Raw genomic sequence first — 20,508 nt, 5'->3', positions numbered from 1 at the left:
AAGGTTTAATCTTATAAAAATACAAGTACGTGCAAACAAAGAGCTCAGCTGCCATGGAGCGCTCTGATGGAAATAGCATAAACAGTAGCATTTAAGGATACACAATGTCACGAACGGCGTACATCACATAGGTTTCAGATCCAGGTAGCGATTGGTCCCAGCATCCTCTGTCCACCTTCTTCCACGTGGGGATGTTCTTCTTTCCACAGTGAAATATAAAACATTAATTGGCAATTGGGTTATACAAACAGCTAATTATTTCACAATTCTACTGTGCACCTGGTACCAAGGACATGAGCGAGGTGGCTGCTTTAGAGGTTGCGATAACTCCTCAGAACTATACAAATCCCCGCTCCTTTCACAGACACCTGTCACCTCCCCAACTTTCCCACCCAAGGCATACATTCGTTACCTTCTCACCTGGCACCTCGCAGCACAAATCACATGAACTGTTGGTGGGGGCAGCCAGTCCCTGTTCTCTGATCCTCCCTGTTCGATTCGTCACTGTACAGCTTTATGGCCATGGGTCTTGGGTTGGTCAGTGTAGTCAAATGTTTATGTCTTGGGCCTGGGGGCCTTGGGGTGCTATAACTTAACAATCTGGACTGGCGTAGTCCTAATGCCCTCCACCCCTCTTCTTATGGGATAGCTTCTTCAAAGGATCCATTCCAGACCTGTCTTGGCCTTGCAGGGCACATTCCCTCTGGGTTACATATACTACTGATAAGATACAATGAAGGACTGTGTGTGTGTGTTCGGGAAATTAACCTTCTACAAAGCGGCCAGGGCTGCAAGTGAAGAACGCACGCACACCCTTCTAACTGTCCGAAATAACTGTGAGCATACTAGCATAGCCATGGCACTAGGCCTCAATTTCAAAATAGTGTTTACCTTTAAAAATGGGATGTCGCTACACGTGTACTTCTAAGGTTACAATTTGCTACGTGTCTATTACAATCCAACTACTATGAGTGGGTCCCCTCCCTCCAATCTTCTAACTCTCCCACAACGTTTATTTCTACAATCGCCTTCTCCTGAATCACTGCGGAGCCTGGGATTTTCGCCCCTGCTTCCCATCTCTACAAAGATGGATTTGGAATCTGGGAGACTATCTAAAGGTGACCCAGCTTTTGCCTGTGTACTGACTGCACACCAGATGAACCTGATCTCTGCCTCCCATTGGCTAGCATGTGTCTCGGTAGTTAAGGTCCCGCGCTCATCTTTCTATTAAAAAGGTCCTGCTTATCGAATGTTGACATTTTGCTTGCAACACTGCACCAGTTACTAGAAAATGCCTCTGTTTACTGAACTTGGATTGCGCAATATCCTGGCAAACTTCTCTGTGGCTTCACCTTCCTGCGCTCACATTTCCCGTCATTGGACTGCGCCACGGCATGGAGCTTAGTTGGCGTCAACGTATAGCTTTCATAAGGGACCCAGGATGTGGTTTCCACCAGATCCTGTGTGTTGCAACACAATTCACAATCAAAGCTTGTGGCGCAAGTCCATGAGTGACACATTGGCCTGCCATAAGTGAAAAGAGGTTCCTGCATTCTGATCTGGGTTACAGAGACATCATGGGTTGGCATCTTTGAGGTGAAAGGTAAACTCAAGAGACGAAGAAAGTGTGGAGGGAAGACTCCTGATTTTCTTGGCAGGTGGACACATTGGGACCAAACCTGATTTGCATGTGGTCTTCCCCTTTTATAATGGCTTGGCACGCAGAAGAACGCTGGTCTGGAGGGTTTCCGAGAGCAACGCCAGATGTTCTGATTTGTTCCAAACCTGACAGCCACTGCTCTGCTGTTTTGCTACTGGCAGATGGACAGTGGAGAATGACGCGACTAGTTGGACTTAAAAGACTATGACGTGAGCTTGCTAATAATCAGGAGGGGTGATCGCCCCTCCCGTGATGAGCCTCCCGCTGGGGCCCATCACTCAGGGGGCTTTAAGAAAGGAATAAAGCTCAGCTTCCCCAGCAGGAACAGCACTCCTCCAGCCCAGGATCTCTTGCAAGAGCAGGCAGACAGATACGATTTTTGGTTGGGGAGATTGCCGAAATAAAATATCGAGAAGATTGATTCGAGGGGGGAAGTACGAACACTTTGATTTAGTCGGTTGGCCGGTGCTTAACGAGAAATGGTTGTATTGCAAATATAATGTTTTGAACCAAGGAGTAATAATTGCAGTATTGACAATCATCAAGTAGAACTGAATAGATGTTGATTGGTGTGTATATGTAATGAACTGGTAATGTCGCCTTTTAAGCCACAAAGAATAAGCCGGCCATGAACATTTGTTATTACTATAAAGGTTATGCCGCAGGTACTGTTAGTAATACATGCTTACCAGAAAAGTCAGATGGGCGATGTATGAACCGAGAAGTGGGCAAGTGCCAAGGTTAAGTCATTCACTGCTGGAGTGGCATCAGAACTGTGAAGAGTGGCTGCATTCCCACGCGGATGGCGCAGTCGGTGCTGTTTGTATTCACGGCATAGCCATTTCTGTGGCGTATCGCAATGGCGCCAAACGTGAAAGGAGCATGCAGGCTGCTCTGTGTGGCCTGCAGCATGGCGGACCAGGTGTTTTATTAACCCTGGCGGTTCAAGTGGCAAGATGGCCGGTGTGTACGCTACGCCACTCCCACAGGTAGCAATGAGTGACTGAACCCCCAGTGTTCATTGGTGGGTGTAAGGGCCTGATTCTTTACAGGTCATCTTCATTACTCTGAGCCCAGGTCCTCCTCGTCACAGTCCAGACCTCATTCTATGAGGTGAATCCGCAGCCGAGAGAAAGGTGCTTCATGACTCGCTTAAAACAAAAGGTTTTGCTCTTTTTTAAGCACCTCCCCTAAGCTGAGTTTAAAAGTACATCTGATTCGCTTACACTTCCTGTTCCAGGTGGTTTTAAACGACTAAGTGTTTATTTATGGAGGGATGGATGTTAAAGACTGTGATGTCGAAGACCTGGATTCTGAGTAATGAAGCTGACCGGTAAGTGGTCTGCCCATTATCTCCTCATCTGTCTTCCTCGTCACAGTCCCTGTTCTATGATGATGTACCAAGCTGGAATCCTTCCAGAGATAATCGCGACAAAGACGTGCAGTTTCTTGCTCCATAATTCATGCGAAGATAAAGTAGCATCCCTGAGACACTGAGCGAACACCTCTGAAAATGTGGGTGGTGTCTTGGGTAGAGTGGGAAACAGGTGGCGTTACTGTCAGGCATGTAAGAGGAAGGTGTCGGCCCTCATCAACGGCCCAAGCAAGGCCGTGCACTTGGGGAAAACCCATGGCCAACAGAGTAGAGACAATGGAGTGCATTCATTTCCCCCAGCTACCACTTTGTCCCATGAGGACATTGGAAGACAATGCCCTGTGGGATTTGTCTGAAGTTCAATGTATCTACTGATAACAAAAAAAGAAAACTAGACCAGGGACGCGCAACGGTTTTAGCTGGCGGGCAGAATCTACCACACAATTCTCATGCAGTGGGACGAACTATCCATGAGGTTTGAGGCTCGTTTTTTTGTATTGCTCTATTTTATAACTGCAACCCTGTGTAAAGCATTACCTTGTAAATGACATTAGCACTTTGATTTATAAATATGGTTTATGGGATAGAAGGGAGACAGCTTGCCTTCATACTCTACTTCGGATCGGCCCACAGACCACGGTCTGGTTCCCACCGCTTGGTGTGGTCGCCATTTGCTTCTACACAGACACGGTCCAGCGCTTCACTACGGCGATGATATACGCAGCACGAAAGATGAACAGCAGGAATGGCAATATCAAGAACATGTTCCCTCAGAGCAAATCCGAAGAGGAAGATGGTAGAATGATGCCACCCCTGCAAGGGCACAACACAGTGGATCCTGCTTGGTATTAAGGCAAGCACCCACTCTTCTAATGGCTGCACTCCCTGCGGAGAATCCTCAAAGTTCCACCTGTTATAGAAAGGAATTGAGTGCAGAATGAGGCAGCCGCGCAAGCACTGTCTGCCCAGAACCAAGAGATGATTGTACTCTTGAAACTGTAAAATTCCAAAGCTTACCCCATCGCCACCCAGGCGGAGAGGGTCTTTGGAGAGCTAACTGACATCAACAAGTGACGTGCTGAAGAAAATGACTGATCCAATAATCAATCACTGATATTCCAATCCCATAGATGAACTTCGACTGAGTATACAAGGGGTCATCCAGGTGCAAATGCCCGGAAACTGGATACGTGAAAACATGCGGAAAGGAACTGGAACTGTTAGGGAGAATTTCCAAAACCTAGTGAGTCCCCCAGCAGCTTTGCTGGATTTTTGGGGTTTATTTTTTTCTCCTGCTTAGAGTGAGACTCTTTTTCTCCCACTCTTAGGCATGATTTGAGAATGTCCTTTGACTTTGTAATGTGTTTTATGGGCTGTGGGGTCTTTTACTCCATAGGGCTTCATGTGTTTTTGGGATGTGTGTTACACAGCACCCTCAGTGCAGTAACACAGGGGTGTCATAGTGACCCCCAAACATAGACTCCATACCCTGGGACTGACTACTGTCTCCCAGGGCATGTAAAGTCACCACTGACTTTACTAGTCTTAAATTGGGAACAGAACCAGTACAAACCATCATATTGTGGAAGTACTGGTAGGGGTAATTAGATTGCCCCTGGTTCTGTTTTTCGAGGGGGCACTGTGCAGTCCCCCCTCGTAGAGTTTCTGGCTGGTGGCAGTGGTTACCATGCGAAATATTCCAGCAGAATATTTCCTATGGGATTTTCCCATTCATTTCAAACGCACCACTTTTTTTGGTGCAATGTTAAAGATACCGCCGGGTTATTTATTTAATATTTATTCCCCGGTTGGGTCTTTTTGCCAGGGCTCAGTTTTAAAATGGTGTTTGTGTCCGCCTCTGTAACTCCAACCCAAGTCGAGCCCTTTGTTCCACTTTTGGCGGGCTTCTGCACAGAAGCCTCCAAAAGTGGTGCCACTCTGTCTGGGTCTACAGGATGTGTGGGAGGGGGGAATAAGCACCCTGGACTGAGTTGCCTCAGCAACTCAAGTCACACTCGTGTACTTAGCATGTTTGAGTGACAGCTAGGACTGATGAATGGGCGTTTTCTGCATAAAAGCAGGGCTTTGGGGACTGGAACTTCAGAAGTCGCCAACAGGGCCTAAAGAATCCGAAGAGGGAGAAGCTGAGCCAACCTGCAACAACGACACCACCAGTGGAGCCCTGCTGTACGAACTCATCACTTCCCAACGACAGAGAAGATCTTCTTCCAGGAGAGTCTTCTTCCTTTGAACTGGTGGGGTTAACCAGTTCACCCTCTTTATGCCTTCCTGGATCGTCTTGTGGTCGAATCACCCGTGCCAAGCACCCCGGCGGCCGGATAGCCACGCTTCACCACTACCGCGAATAAAAGGGTAGTACCTTTTAACCGGGAAACTCAGCGGCTGGTTTCTTCCCTGGCAGTGCAACGACCTCCAGCTTTCTTTCACGTCGAGATCTTCTCTTCTCCTGGACGAAGCACCAACTTGCACCCGCTACCAGGAACAACTGCCCCCGCTGGAGCTTTCTCACCATTTCAGGTACTGTGTCCCGCCTGGTCTCCCTTGCAACAGACTGTTCAAGTTGTCCCATAAATCCTTGACTCTCTATCCTGGGGTGACCTGGGACCTGTTAACTAACTTTTATGAACTGATCCAATTCCTTTTGAACTATCTGCAAAGACTTTTAAAGCGTACTTCAACTGTGTGATCTTGGGCACATTCCGCCTTGCTCTCTCCAAGAGTGGGCCTGGCCTATGAACTTTTTGCTCTACAGTAGACTCTGCCTTTCTTGACTTGCTGTGGTTCTTTTAAAAGTGTTGGTATTGTGTGCTTTCCTAATTCTGCCTTTTCCCTCCCTTTTTAAATAATTATTGTATTGCCATCTTGGTTAGGCGCTCACCCCTGTATTGATAATAAGTGGTGTTCTTTTCCTAAGACTTGTCGAATAATTAATCAGGGAGGTGTATATATTTCTAGTGACTGTGTTTGAACTTGCTTGACATATTAGTGCCAGTGTATTTTTACAAGTGTGTTTTTAAATGAATAATTATATGCTTTTATACCCAAGCTCTGGTCAGTGTTTGCTTGTGCTACTGTATTTTTGTACCTAATGTGTATACTCTATATACTGCCTAACTCTTCTTGAGAGAAGTCTGACTGCTCAGCCACAGCTACCGGGTAAATCTGGGTGGTACAGACTGCTACCAATTGGGTTTACTGCCAACACCTGTAGTCTTAAACGTTTTGCAGTGGTCCCTAAGGGAACTGCACATGTTTCTGCCTAACACTGATGTACAGCTGTGGGATTTGTATTGAGTATACATTTTAGAGTGCTTATAGATACCGTAGTGCAACTAACCACAAAGCTTAGCACTAAAAAGTTTATTTTCTAACCTGTCAACTATGGAAAGTTATAATCAAGAATCCCTTGCTACAAAAACTTCTGACTGTTTAAGAGTTCTCTGTAAGCACAAGAATCTCCTGACTAAAGGCAAGAAAATGGAGCTAATAGAAAGATTGTTAGCAAACCAAAGTCTGGGTAGTGGTTCAGAGGAACACCCTCTCCCAGAGAATGTAGATCGCAGTACTGATATTGATATTGATCAAAGTACTGATAATCCTGAGGAAGAGTCAGAAGAGGAGGGTGAGGCTGCTGTGACTGTCCCCCCTGGGCCTCTGCCTGCTCTACCAGCTGTACCTCCTGGACCTTTACCAGGTCCCACACTTAGTCCTCAATATCTTGAACTAGAAAAAATGAAGCTTGAATTAGAATTCAGGAGGCTAACTGCGCAATCTGAAATAAGGCTCAAAGAAATGCAGCTCAGGCATGAGCTAGAGATGAAGAAATTGTTTGTTGAAAATGCTTCTCCCTCCGGATTCTCTAGGAGTTCCAGTCCCAAAAGACCCTGGATGCCTAAAGAGATTGTGGGTATGTATGAGCCTAAATTGGATGTGTTGGATTGGTTGGCTATGTTTGAGTATAATCATGGGCTCCAGGACATCTCAGGGAATGAGTTACTTCCCTGGTTGTTCTCTATGCTCCCCCCCCCGTTGCATCTGATGTGGTAATGGAGTTGGGGGAGGTGTATAAGAAGGTTTATGAATGTGTGAAGCTAGCTTTGATAGCTAGATTTGGGAAGACCCCTTCCCAGTACCTTTAGAGGTTTAGGACCCTCAAAAAGCATGATGGTACCCCTTGGGCTACCTGGGTGAGTGAAAGTTTGAAGAACTTAGAGGGATGGATTAAGGGTTACAAGGTGAACACTTATGAGGGAATGAAAAATCTTGTGATGTTGGAGTCAATTTATGATGCCTGCTCTCCTGAGCTCAGACAGCACTTGGCTGATTCAAATGAATTAGATTCCAGAAAACTAGCTAAGGCTGCTGACTTGTGGGTTGCCAACAGGGCTACTCACAAGGACTCTGGGGTAACTTAGAAAAAGGATGAGGGGAAACAGCCTAAAAAGGACTCCAAAGAGAATTCTAATAATTCCAATCCCAAAGAGGGCCCCAAACAAAACAATAGGGGTAAGCCACAAGGGAAACCGAATCAGGCTAGTGTACCTTCTGGTGCCAAACCAGAAGGAGGTCAGAGCAAGCCACCATTCCAAAAAGCATTTGGTAAATGCTATGTTTGTAGCTCGCCTGACCATTTGAAAGGGGATCCCAGATGTAAGGGTAAACCTTCAGGGGTCCACACTGTCTCCTTAGCTTTCGCTCCAGAGGAGCAAGTAAAGATGGCCAGTGGAAACTTTCTACTACTGGCTCATGATCCCATTGGAGTCACAGCCAGTGTTTCTTTAGTGTCGCTGGGGTTGTGGGAACAACAGAATTTAGATGTATATAATTCTATCCCAGATAATACTAAAGAGTATTATAAGGACAGTGTCCAGGTGAATGGCCAGGAGACTCCTGCCATTAGGGACACTGGGGCCAGCATAACTGTGGTGGATAAATCATTTTTTCAGGCAGAGGATGTTGCTAAGGCACCCAAACGCCTCACCAAGTTAGCTGGAGGGTCTGTGCAGATGCTTCCCCAATTACCAGTTCTCATCCAGTGTAATGACATGACTGTGAAGATACCTGTCAGCATACAAAGTGAGGTACCAGGAAGGGTTCTGTTGGGCAATGACCTGAAGACTCTTGGAGTTTGTTTGTTTGTTTGTTTGTTTATTTATTTATATAGCGCTCTTGACCCGGGGGTATATATGCGCTTTGAACATCAGGTTACAGGTAAAAGACAATAGTACAGTATTGATAGGGCATAGATAATAGTATTCAAACAATATACATAAAATTGGACATTCGGAGTGCATATATATGTGGTAGGACAGTTATTTGTTGGTTAACCAGGAAATGACCTTGGTTCTGAAAGGTTGGAAAGTAGGTGTGGATTTAATATCCAGTGGGATGGAATTCCAGAGTTGTGATGCCAAGGTTGGGAAGCTGGATCCTCCAGCTCTTTTGAGGGAGTATTTGGGAACTGTTAGTTGTAATGAGTTGGACGATCTGGTGGTTCTAGTGTTCTGTCTTAGTGTAAATTTGTTCGAGAGGTAGGGTGGGGCAAGATGATTGAGGGCTTTGTAAGTAAGGCATATGGTTTTCAAATCAATTTTCTGTTGGATGGACAACCATTTGCAGGCAGTTCTGGTGGCGGAGATGTGTTCCCTTCTAGGAATATTGAGGGCGGCACGGAGTGCGTTATTTTGTAAAACTTGCAATTTATTGATTACTGTTTTGTTGGCACCTACATAGAGGCTATTACAGTAATCCAGTTTAGATTGAATGAGTGCTCTGGCTAGGATGAGACAGTTGCTAGGGGAGATCAGTGGTCTGCAGGCCCTGATAAGTTTACCGGTGTAGGCAGTGGCTGAGGCGGTCATGTTGATTTGTTTAGCTAGGTTGATGTTCGTGTCTAGGTAGAAACCGAGGGTTTTTACGCTCTTGGCAATGGGTATGGTGTTACCGTCAATAGTGAAGCTAGTGTAGCCGGGACAGAGTTTACTGATAGTGTTCGGTGAGCCGACAAGAAGCAATTCAGTCTTGTCATCATTCAGGCATAGGCCATGTGTGGCCATCCATGCCTGAATGATGGAAAAGACTTCATTGATCCATTTGGCGTCCTTGTTGTAGTTGCCTGATAAGGTGAGGAGTATCTGGGTGTCATCTGCGTAGTTAGTATAGGTGACACCCAGATTGTCCAGCTTGTCGAATAAGGGCTTGGTGAAAATATTGTAAAGGGTAGGTGAGACACAGGATCCTTGTGGGACACCGCAGGTGATGGGGATGGGGTCAGCCGCTGCTAGGGGGGAGAAGACCCGCATGGTTCTGTTGTCCAGGAAAGATTGGATCCATGTGACTGCAGAGTGGGAGAAGTGTGCTGCCAGAGATAAATGGTTGCACAGGATTTTATGGTCGACCAGGTCAAAGGCAGCGGAGAGGTCAAGGAGTAGAAGGATGGCAGCCTTGTTTTTGTCTTTGAGTTCGTCTATCTGGCATTTGAGATCAACAAGGGCCGTTTCTGTCCCGTGTTGTGGTCTAAAGCCAGATTGGCGAGTTCCTAGTAGGTGATTGGCCTCAAGGTAGTCCTGGATTTGTAAATAAGCCACTCTATCCAAGATTTTTAGTAGGAATGGGACGGTGGTAATGGGTCTGTAATTCGTGGGGATGTCAGGGTTGAGAGTAGTTTTTTTTAGTAGCGGTAGGACCCAGGACTGTTTCAGATTGCTGGGGACCATGTTGTTGGCGAAGGACAGGTTTATTAATTTGGTGATAAATGGGGAGAGATCCCTAGCTGCATCTTTTATGATCTGTGCGGGGCAGCTGTCCCCCTTGCAATTCGATGGTTTAAGGGATGCTATAATTTTCTGAACCTCCAATATGGATACCTTTTTGAAGGTGAAGCCTGAATTAGTGGCAGTAGGTGGAGGGGGCGTGGGGAAGGAGGTGGGATCGAGAGTGAGTTGTTGTCGTTTGTTGTTGATTTTAGTTTGGAGCCCTGAGATTTTGTTAGCTAGGGCATTCTGGATCCCTGTGCACCAGGGTTTATCCTTAGTGCAAGAGTCAGTGGGGGTAATGGGGTTTTCTAATTCCTTTAGTATGTTAAAGAGCTCCTTAGTACTGGAGCTTGCCTGGGAGATCCTAGTATTGAGAGATTCTTTCTTGGCCCGTATAATCTCATTTTTGTAGAGGGTGGAGATGTTGGTGAGATTGGTTCTGTTATTTATAGAAGGCACTGATTTCCAGAGTGCTTCAAGTTTGTTTTTTTGTTGACGCAGGGTTTTGAGCTCCGGGGTGAACCATGTGTTCAGGTGCGCTTTGGGTATTCCTTTGCGCAGTTTCAGTGGGGCAATGATGTCAATGGCTTTGGCCATGGACTCATTGTAGGCGTTGACCAGTTGGTTCAAGTCCATTGTGGCGGGTAGTGCGTTTAAAGTAGGGATCACCAGAGGTATTAGGGCTTCCGCTGTGATATTGCTCTTTTTCCTAGTAGGGCAGGCAGGTGCCATGATAGGCCTTTTATGTGCTGAGTCGCTGGTAAGAATGTCAAACGGGAGGAGGTGGTGGTCAGTCCAGATAAGTTGTGTGGGATCTTTCGTAGTAATGTTGCAGTTAAGGGTAGTTATCCAGTCAAGGATTCTGCCTTTCGAGTGGGTAGGTTTGGAGCAAAGTTGTTGGAGGCCATGCTCCTCTAATGCCATGGCCAGGGCAGTGGCTGGGGTGTCTAGGGGGTCGTTAAACCCAAGGTTAAAGTCTCCGAGTATAATCAATTGTGCTGATGGTTTGGAACTTTCAGCAACTAGTGAAGTGATGTCTTCCTCAAATGAGCCAGGAGGGCCCGGGGGTCGGTAAATTAAGTGCAGCGTAATAGTACTTTTAGGGGAGGTTTGAAATTTGACTGTAATGTGTTCACAGGATTTGAGTGGGGGAGCAGAGGATAGTCTGATGTCAAGCGTGGACTTAAAGATGATAGCTACGCCGCCACCTCGAGCGTTCGGTCTATCTGCTCTAAGGATGGTGTAGTTATCAGGTATGGCTAGGGTAAGAGATGGACCTGCAGCATCGTGCAGCCATGTTTCGGTTACCGCAAGGAAGTCCAGGTTGTTTGTTAGAATGATGTCAGCGACTTCTGAGGCATGGGCGACTAATGATCTGACATTTAGGAGAGCTCCTTTAAGACTGGGATGGATAGTGTTGATGGGTGTTACAGTGTGAGGGTTGATCTTATTGAGTGATTTGGTAGGGCCTTTGCTAGGTCTGTAGTGGGTTCTAGCGCCAAGTCTAGAATTCCGATCGGAGGGGATGAGGGTAGTGTTACGGGAGTTGGTAGTGTCACATACCCCCAGACCTCCTAGTAAAAGGTTACATGAGCTCACCAGACCTGCCAGGGAGAGAACCATGAGAGGTACTCCCAAGGAGAGGATGAAGAAGGATATCACTCCTACTCCACTGGAGTTACAACTTGCTATCTCTAAACAACAAGACGCAAAGGGGAAACCCAAGACTTCTAGGAAACAGCCAGCATCAAGCACTCCAGTGCTTCCAACAAGGACTTCCCCTAGGTTGTCCAAAGTTACACCTGTAACTCCACCTCCAGTTGAGGCTGAGAGGGAGGTACAACTCTGTGTGGTTGAGCTAGACTCTGAAGAGGAGCTAGTGGAAGGCCAAGAAATCATTGTAGATCTGGATCCTGTTGACCATCCTGAGCTGCAGTCTTTACTGGCAGAAGGTGGACCCAACAGGGCAGACTTCAGTAAGGGACAGAGAGAATGTCCAACTCTGGAAGGTCTTCGCCAACAGGCAGCTTCTCAGGCTGATGTGCAAGAGCCTGGGAAGTATAGGTTGCACTGGGAAGATGGCCTCTTCTACAGTGAACCGACTGAGTCTGCACCTGGAGACTACAAGCGGCTTGTAGTACCCCAAGAAAACAGACAACAGTTCTTGCAACTAACCCATGATATTCCTTTGGCTGGTCACTTGAGTTTCAAGAAGACCAAAGAAAGGCTCTCACTCTACTTTTATTGGTCAAAAATTGGGGATGAGGTAGATAAGTTTTGCAAGAGCTGCCACACCTGCCAAACTTCTGGTAAGGTTGGTTGCAAGAATGTGGCATCTTTAGTGCCTCTCCCAGTAGTGGGAGACCCATTTGAGAGGGTAGGGATTGACAATGTTGGCCCCCTTGATCCTCCAACCTCCTCAGGCAACAGGTGTATCCTTGTTGTAGTAGACCATGCTACCAGATACTCTGAGACAATTCCTATGAGGACTGTTACAGCTCAGGCTGTGGCTAAGGCCCTCCTTGGTATTTTTACCAGGATTGGGTTTCCTAAGGAAGTAATCTCTGACAGGGGGTCAAGCTTATGTCCCACTACATGAAAGCCATGTGGAAAAGCTGTGGAGTTACTTACAAGTTCTCAACCGCATACCACCCTCAGACAAACGGATGGTAGAAAGGTGCAACAGAACCATGAAGAGCATGATAGGTGCTTTAGAAGATCCCCTTAAAAGAAAGTGGGACCTTCTACTGCCATGCCTTCTCTTTGCTTATAGAGAAGTCCCTCAGGAGGGAGTAGGTTATTCTCCCTTTGAACTTCTTTATGGCCATCCAGCCAGAGGTCCATTGGCCCTGATTAAGGAGGGGTTGGAGAGTGCTCCTTCCCCCAAGCCAGTCAGAGTGACTGACTATGTGATAGGTCTCCGGAGGAGAATGTCACACATGATGGCAGAAGCTAGTGATAACCTGAAAGCTGGACAAGCTTTGGTCAAGGATTGGTATGATCATAAGGCTAACATGGTTGAGTTCACTCAAGACCAGCTAGTTATAGTTATGATCCCAACAAGGCAGAGGGCCTTGCAAGATAAATGGATGGGACCCTTCAAGGTTGTGGGTAAACTTGGAGAGGTGAACTATCTGGTGGACTTGTGCAATCCCAAGGAGGCTCCCAGAGTCTTCCACACCAACAGACTAAAGGCGTATGTCTCCAGGCCTGAAGTAGGAGCCTTGCTTCTAGCTTCAACAGAAGAGGAAGAAGAGAGTGAAGCTCTCCCTGATCTCCTCAGAGGCTTACCCTTGGATGAAAAGATTGAAGGAGTAAATATCTCTTCAAATCTGACACCTGAGCAACAAGAGGAGTGCACATCTATGTTAAATCAGTTTGCCTCCCTGTTCTCACTTTCACCAGGCTTGAACCCTTGGGGCCAGCATGATATATTCACTGGTCTGCCAGTCAAAAGCAGAGGATACAGAATGTCAGAAAATGTGAGATCCCACATCAAAGGGGAGGTCAGCAAGATGCTTGACCTCGGGGTAATAGAGCCCTCTACTAGTCCATGGTCTAGCCCAGTTGTGTTAGTACCAAAGGCAGGATCCAAAGAATTGAGATTCTGTGTGGATTATAGAGCTCTGAATGCAGTCACTAAGACTGATGCCCACCCTTTGCCTAGAACAGATGAGTTGGTGGATAGAAGTGGTGCAGCCAAGTTCCTCAGCACATTTGATCTAACATCAGGCTATTGGCAAATAGCCCTGACAGACCATGCCAAGGAGAAAACTGCATTTTCTACCCCAGTTGGCTTATACCAATTTAAGGGTATGCCTTTTGGACTGGAAAATGCACCTGCAACATTCCAGAGGATGGTAAATCAGGTTCTGGCTGGGATGGAGGACTTCTGCATGGCAAACTTGGATGACATTGCAGTGTTCAGCCACTCCTGGGAAGAGCATGTTAACCACCTAGGACATGTTTTGCAGGCTCTTGGAAAGGCCAACCTGACCATAAAGGCAAGCAAATGCCAGATTGGACAGAGTAAGGTGGTCTACCTTGGGCATGAGGTAGGAGGTGGAGAAATAAGGCCTTTGCTCAGTAAGATTGAAGCTGTGCAAAATTGGACAACACCTACTACTCAAACCCAGGTGAGAGCCTTCCTAGGCCTCACTGGGTATTACAGGAATTTCATTGAGAACTATGGTACCATAGCTTCTCCACTGAATGTAATCTCCTCTCCAAAATTCCCTAAGAAGGTCAGATGGAATGAGGAGTGCAATCAGGCCTTTGAAAACCTAAAGAAAGCTCTTTGCCAAACACCAGTACTGAGAGCTCCTGACTACCACCAAACTTTCATTGTGCAGACAGATGCTTCTAATGTAGGTATAGGTGCAGTCCTTAGCCAACTGGATGAGAAAGGTAGGGAGCACCCCATTTGCTTCATCAGCAGAAAGCTGAAGGATCCTGAGACACGGTGGGCAACAATTGAAAGAGAATGTTTTGCCATTGTGTGGGCACTGAGGAAGTTTAGTTTTGTATGGTTCTACTTTTGTCATTCAGATTGACCACCAACCCTTGAGATGGTTGATGCAAATGAAGGGGGAAAACCCAAAACTATTGAGATGGTCAATCTGCCTTCAAGGGTTTGATTTCACCATTGAGCACAGGTCAGGGTGTCACCACCAAAATGCTGATGGTCTCTCTAGGATGTTTTGTTTTAAAAAAAAACATTTTTATTAACTTATTCACACAACAAAACAATACAAACCAAACAAGCAGTGCAACCTTCAAACTCTTTATTATACATCCATAATTTGTAGTCGCTGCTTCCCTCTCCCTCCCCCCGTACGAGTCTATTTCTTTTAACATTCCGTTTCTACATCCTGTGGCACGGTCTCTCCTTCTACAGCATCTGCCAGTTCCTCAATTGACCCAAACAACTCGGCTATCAAAAGTTTCCAGGCCATCAGGCACTCAGTCTCCTCCTCCCCCCCCTGTGTTACTAGACTCTTACCACGCCATGGTTTCTGCCTCAGCCCATTTTTGTAAATCTCTCCACCACACCTCCACATTTGGCATATGGCAGGTCTTCCAACCCATGGCAATTCTCCTTTTTGCAAGCACATAGGCCAGGTCCTTCAGTTTACTCACATGCTTGAGCTTCCGTGATCTTGGGAACTCCCCCAACAAACAGGCCCACACTGTGTCCATTACAATCTTAACCCCTTTTTTCTCTAGCTTCTCTTTTACTGCACTCCAGAAATGTTCAATGACCGGGCATGACCAGAACATATGAACCATGCACGCGTTCTCCTCATCACATTTGGGGCATGCCTGCCGTCCTGCGTTCACAAACCTCGATATCCTCCCAGGTGTCATGTATGCCCTATGCGTAACATATAGCTGTGACTGCTTCAGTTTCACATTCCTAGACACCTTCTTATAATACCCCTTTCCCACATCCCATCCATCATCGGGGCACCAACTTCTATTTCCCAGTCCCTCCTCAACTGCGTGGCTTCCTTCCCCACTTTAGACATCAACAGTTCATATATTCTGGAAATATCATGACCCCCTTCTGCTATGTCATATATCGTATCTATGGTGGCATCTGGTTCCTCCTCCAAAACTGTTTCAGGCCATATTCTCTTAATTCGTTGCACCATTCTGTAATATGTAATGTACTGGCCCTCGTGCAACCCAGTTTCTTCTTGCAGCTCCTTGAAAGTAATACTAGAGCCCTCCGGCCAGATGTCTCCCATTGTTGCCACCCCAACCGGTTCCCAGTGGCTCCTGATTGTCATTCTTAGCTGCACATCTGCCCCCGTTAATACAACCAGTGTCACCTGCGGAGAGCATGGGGACCGGTTCTCCATCATCTGGCATGCCCTGCACCATATCTTCCACCCTAATAGCAGCATTTTAGGGCACCCTGTCATTTCCGCCGTGGGCGCCCACATCAATTCTTTCAAGAAAAATAGTGCTCAATCTCGCCCAAACAGCTTAGATTCTGAGGTTTCCTCATCAGAAAGCCTTTTGGCGACATATTGCAATTGACTTGCCACATAGTACACCTCACAATGGGGCTGTTTTATCTCACCTTTGTCATGGAAATTCTGTAGCTTCCATAATGCCACTCTATTCCGCGTGCCATGCCACAACAAATCCCTACACATGCTATTAAGTTTGGTGAAGACCTTCTTAGGGATCAGGTACGGTATATTCCCAAAATAGTGCAAAAGCCTTGGCAGAACCACCATCTTTAGCATTGTTCCCCGGCCCATCATTGCTAAGGGTAACCTGGCCCAGAATTGTATCCCCTTCTCAATTTTTGTAATAGCTACTTCAGTGTTACACCTATGCTCCTCTTCCACATTATGGTATATGTTGATCCCCAGATACCGAAATGTATTGACCACCCATGGTACCTGTAATAAAGATAATCGCTCCGCTGGGATCCCTATGTACCTCCCCAATGGGAACATGCTGGACTTCTGGGGGTTCACCGCTATACCGGACAACCCAGCGAATCTCTTCATCACTTCCAGGATGTACTGGAGATTCTCTTCTGGGTATCGCAAATACAGCAACATGTCATCAGCGTACAGAGAAATCAGATGTCTCTCCCCCTCCACCTCAATGCCTATGATTTCATATTGTGTCTCAAGTATATTGTAAGAGGTTCTAGGCCCAATATGTCGAGCATTGGGGACCACGGACATCCCTGCCTGGTGCCCCTGCTGAGCTGCCACTTTCCCGATATCACAGACCCTGTCTTAACCCTAGCCAATGGTTCGCTATACAATATCTTTGCCCACCTTACATATCCATGCCCTAACCCATAACACTCCAGGGCCGCGAGCAACCATGGCCATTTAACTGAATCAAAGGCCTTTATTGCGTCGAAAGACACAATCGTCATATCCTCATCATTTTCGCCCCCACTCTCAACAATTCTATGGAGCCGTCTATGGTTATTGGTAATATTTCTGTTTGGGACATAGCCCGTCTGATCTGGGTGTATTAGTTTGCTAATGACCTTCTTCAGTCTATTTGCTAGGACAGCTGACAATATCTTGCTGTCTTGATTCAGCATTGACAAGGGTCTGTAGGAGCCGCAACTTGCCCAGCTTTGTTGGGCTTGGGGAGCGGTATTATGACGGCCTCTCTCAATGATTCGGGCAAGCATCCCGTCTCAAATGCTTCGTTTAGCATTTCTACCAATAGGGGAAGGACCTCCTCCACGTACACTTTATAAAACTCACTCGGGAGTCCATCGGTCCCCGGGGTCTTGCTAGTGGGCAGCTGCCTCACCACCTCCCCTAGCTCTTCTAAGGTAATTGGTGCATCTAGTTCCTCTCTCTCATCCTCACTTATCTTTGGCAACCCTATGTCCTCCAACGCTTCTCTTATCATGGCACAACTACTTCCGCCATCATCTCCATATAATACCCTTTAATAGTCCATAAATGTTTGATTGACTCCCTCTTGGGTGTCTACTACGCTACCGTCCTCTCTCTCTATGGTCCTGATTATGACTCTGGGAGTTTCATTCTTATATAGCCACGCCAAAAGTCTTCCCGGCTTATCACCACCCGCATGCTGTCTCTCTACATATTGTTTATAATTGAGGTTACATAATCAGTCCCAGTATTCTGCGCATTTTTCTGTAGCTTGAGTGTCAATTCCACCTTCTCTGCTGTATCATCCCCGCCCCTCAAAGCCTCCTCCAGTTTCCCTTCCGTCTCCCATAGGTCAGCTAGAATCCCACCTTGTCGGCCCTTGGATTTTGCTATGGCTACTCCCCTCATCACTACTTTAAAGGCCTCCCATAGTGTACCCGCCGAATCCACACTCCCAGTGTTCGTTTCAAAATAATTCACAATCTCCTCCCTCAAGTCCTCCCTAAAGAAAGGGTCTCTCAGCGCTTCCGCTCGTAGACGCCATGTCGGGATCCTCGCTCTTGGGGGGCAGTATTGCCATACAAGAATCAGGGACGAGTGGTCCGAAAGGACTCTAGCCTTGTACTCTATTTGCGTGATCTCTGCTATAATTTCAGGCGAGGTAAAGACATAGTCTAATCTCGTGGATAACTGCTGTGGGGAAGAACAGTGTGAGTATTGTCTATCCTGTGGGTGGTTCACTCTCCATGCATCTTCCAAGCCAAAGTCCATCAGCAATGCCTGTAGCGCCTTGGCCGCAGGGGCAGGTCTATCCATCTTCCCATCCGATCTGTCCACCCTTGGGTTCAGTACACAGTTGAAGTCCCCTCCCCAGATCATCGCGCTTCCCATACATGCGCTCAAATTATTACATAATGTTCTAAAGTACGCCGCTGTGTTCTGGTTCGGGGCGTACGTGTTGACTATACTTATCTCCCTATTTTCCACCAGTCCCCTCAATATAACCAATCTACCGTCCGTCTCAGCTATCACCTGCAATCGCTGGAAAGGGACATGTGGCGCCACCAAAATAAGCACTCCTCTCGCATAAGCAGAGTATGATTAGCCCACCATCACTCCCTTCATTTTCCCAGCTATTTTATCCATTCTTTCTCATGTGAGGTGGGTTTACTGCAACAGTTCAATATCTATTTTTTGCCTACGCAGGTGCAACATAACTTTGTTCCTCTTTAAGTAGCTGTTGAGCCCCCGTACGTTCCATGTGACTATTTTAAGGTCTCCCATGGCTTGTTCGAATTCCATTCCATCTCCCACAGGTGCAGTCTACCACTAAATTCCATTCCAATCCGCATAGACTCGTTACTCAATTTTAAACTCCCCTTAACCAAAAACACCCCAAACTCCTCATATCCCCCCTCCTGCCTCCCATCCCTGCCCAAACTTCACTCCCCTTAACTGTTGCCCAGCTCCATCCCTGGATCTCAGGCTCCCCCGCATCTAGCCCTTTCCGGCCCTCGCCTGTACTCGAAGCTCCGCAGGGTGAGGCCGCCCTAGTGGCCAACCTACTACTACTACAACTATAAATCGGGGGGTAGGGTGCCTCACATTGCCGCTCCTATTCGCTTCAGTTTAAATACGTATAGCTACCCAATTTACGCATGTTTACTTATTGCTGTATTCCAGTCCTTAAAGTTCGTTCGGGACAATAGTATCTTAACAATATGTTAGCCATATTTGGTCGCACCCAACAATATCAGTCTTCGTCTATGCACCACTAAGGTGCTCGCGCTGCGCCTTATAAGTATGCATACAGTGTACCAGTCATTTATCGTGTTCCTCTTGCGCCTGCTCCAGGTCTTGTACCGGGCAACCCTGCAGGTCCAGCCATGTTGTTGCTTCTTCTGGAGAATCAAAAAAATGCATTTTGCTCTTGTGCACCACCTTCAATCTCGCAGGGTACAGAAGCATGTACTTTATGCCAGCCGCACGTAGCCTCTTTTTGATTGTCACATAGCTGTACCGTTGCCTCTGGACCAACATTGGCCGCAGGGGCAGGTCTATTCATCTTCCCATCCGATCTGTCCACCCTTGGGTGGACAAAGTCAAGATACGCCGTGACAATATTCGAGGCCCTTTCAATTGTCCCTCCTTTTCGAAAGTACTCCAGTATCTTCTTGTGATCTTTATAATTCAGTATTTTGGCGATGATCACTTGGGGAGGGGCTCCGGGCCTAGGCTTCCTCATAAGGGCTCTGTGTGCGCGCTCCACCGCAAATCCCTGCGGGAGTTTTTCAGCCCCTATTTCCTGTAAGAGTAGATTCTCAATGTAGTCTGTCGGGTCCTGTCCCTGTCTCTCTAGGATGTATGTCATCGACTAGAGGTATGAGATTCATCCAGGAGTGGATTAAATCCTCCTGTCTGGGGGGGGGGGGCGAGTGTTAGGGAGAATTCTCTGTATAGGCTAATTTCCCAAACCTAGTGAGTTCCCCAGCAGCTTTGCTGGATTTTTGGGGTTTATTTTTTTCTCCTGCTAAGAGTGAGACTCTTTTTCTCCCACTCTTAGGCATGATTTGAGAATGTCCTTTGTAATGTGTTTTATGGGCTAGGGGTCTTTTACTCCATAGGTCTTCATGTGTTTTTGGGATGTGTGTTACACACCACCCTCAGTGCAGTAACGCAGGGGTGTCATAGTGACCCCCAAACATAGACTCCATACCCTGGGACTGACAGGGCATGTAAAGTCACCATTGACTTTACTAGTCTTAAATTGGGAACAGAACCAGTACGAACCATCATATTCTGGAAGTACTGGTAGGGGTAATTAGATTGCCCCTGGGTCTGTTTTTCGAGGGGGCACTGTGCAGTCCCCCCTCGTCGAGTTTCTGGCTGGTGGCAGTGGTTACCACGCGAAATATTCCACCGCAATATTTCCTATGGGATTTTCCCATTCATTTCAAATGCACCACTTTTTTGGTGCAATTTTAAAGATACCGCTCGGTTATTTATTTAATATTTATTCCCCGGTTGGGTCTTTTTGCCAGGACTCAGTTTTTAAATGGCGTTTGTGTTTGCCTCTGTAACTCCAACCCAAGTCGAGCCCTTTGTTCCACTTTTGGCGGGCTTCTGCACAGAAGCATCCAAAAGTGGTGCCACTCTGTCTGGGTCTACAGGATGTGTGGGAGGGGGGGAATAGGCACCCTGGACTGAGTTGCCTCAGCAACTCATTTCGCACTGTTGTGTGATTGGCCCAGTGGTGAGCCGCCCGGCTCACCACTTAGCATTTTTGAGTGACAGCTAGGACTGATG

This window comes from Ambystoma mexicanum, chromosome 7q (assembly GCF_040938575.1).
Source record: "Ambystoma mexicanum isolate Mex_15411 chromosome 7q, UKY_AmexF1_1, whole genome shotgun sequence".
Taxonomy (NCBI): domain Eukaryota; kingdom Metazoa; phylum Chordata; class Amphibia; order Caudata; family Ambystomatidae; genus Ambystoma; species Ambystoma mexicanum.
This window is presented reverse-complemented; position numbering follows the sequence as displayed.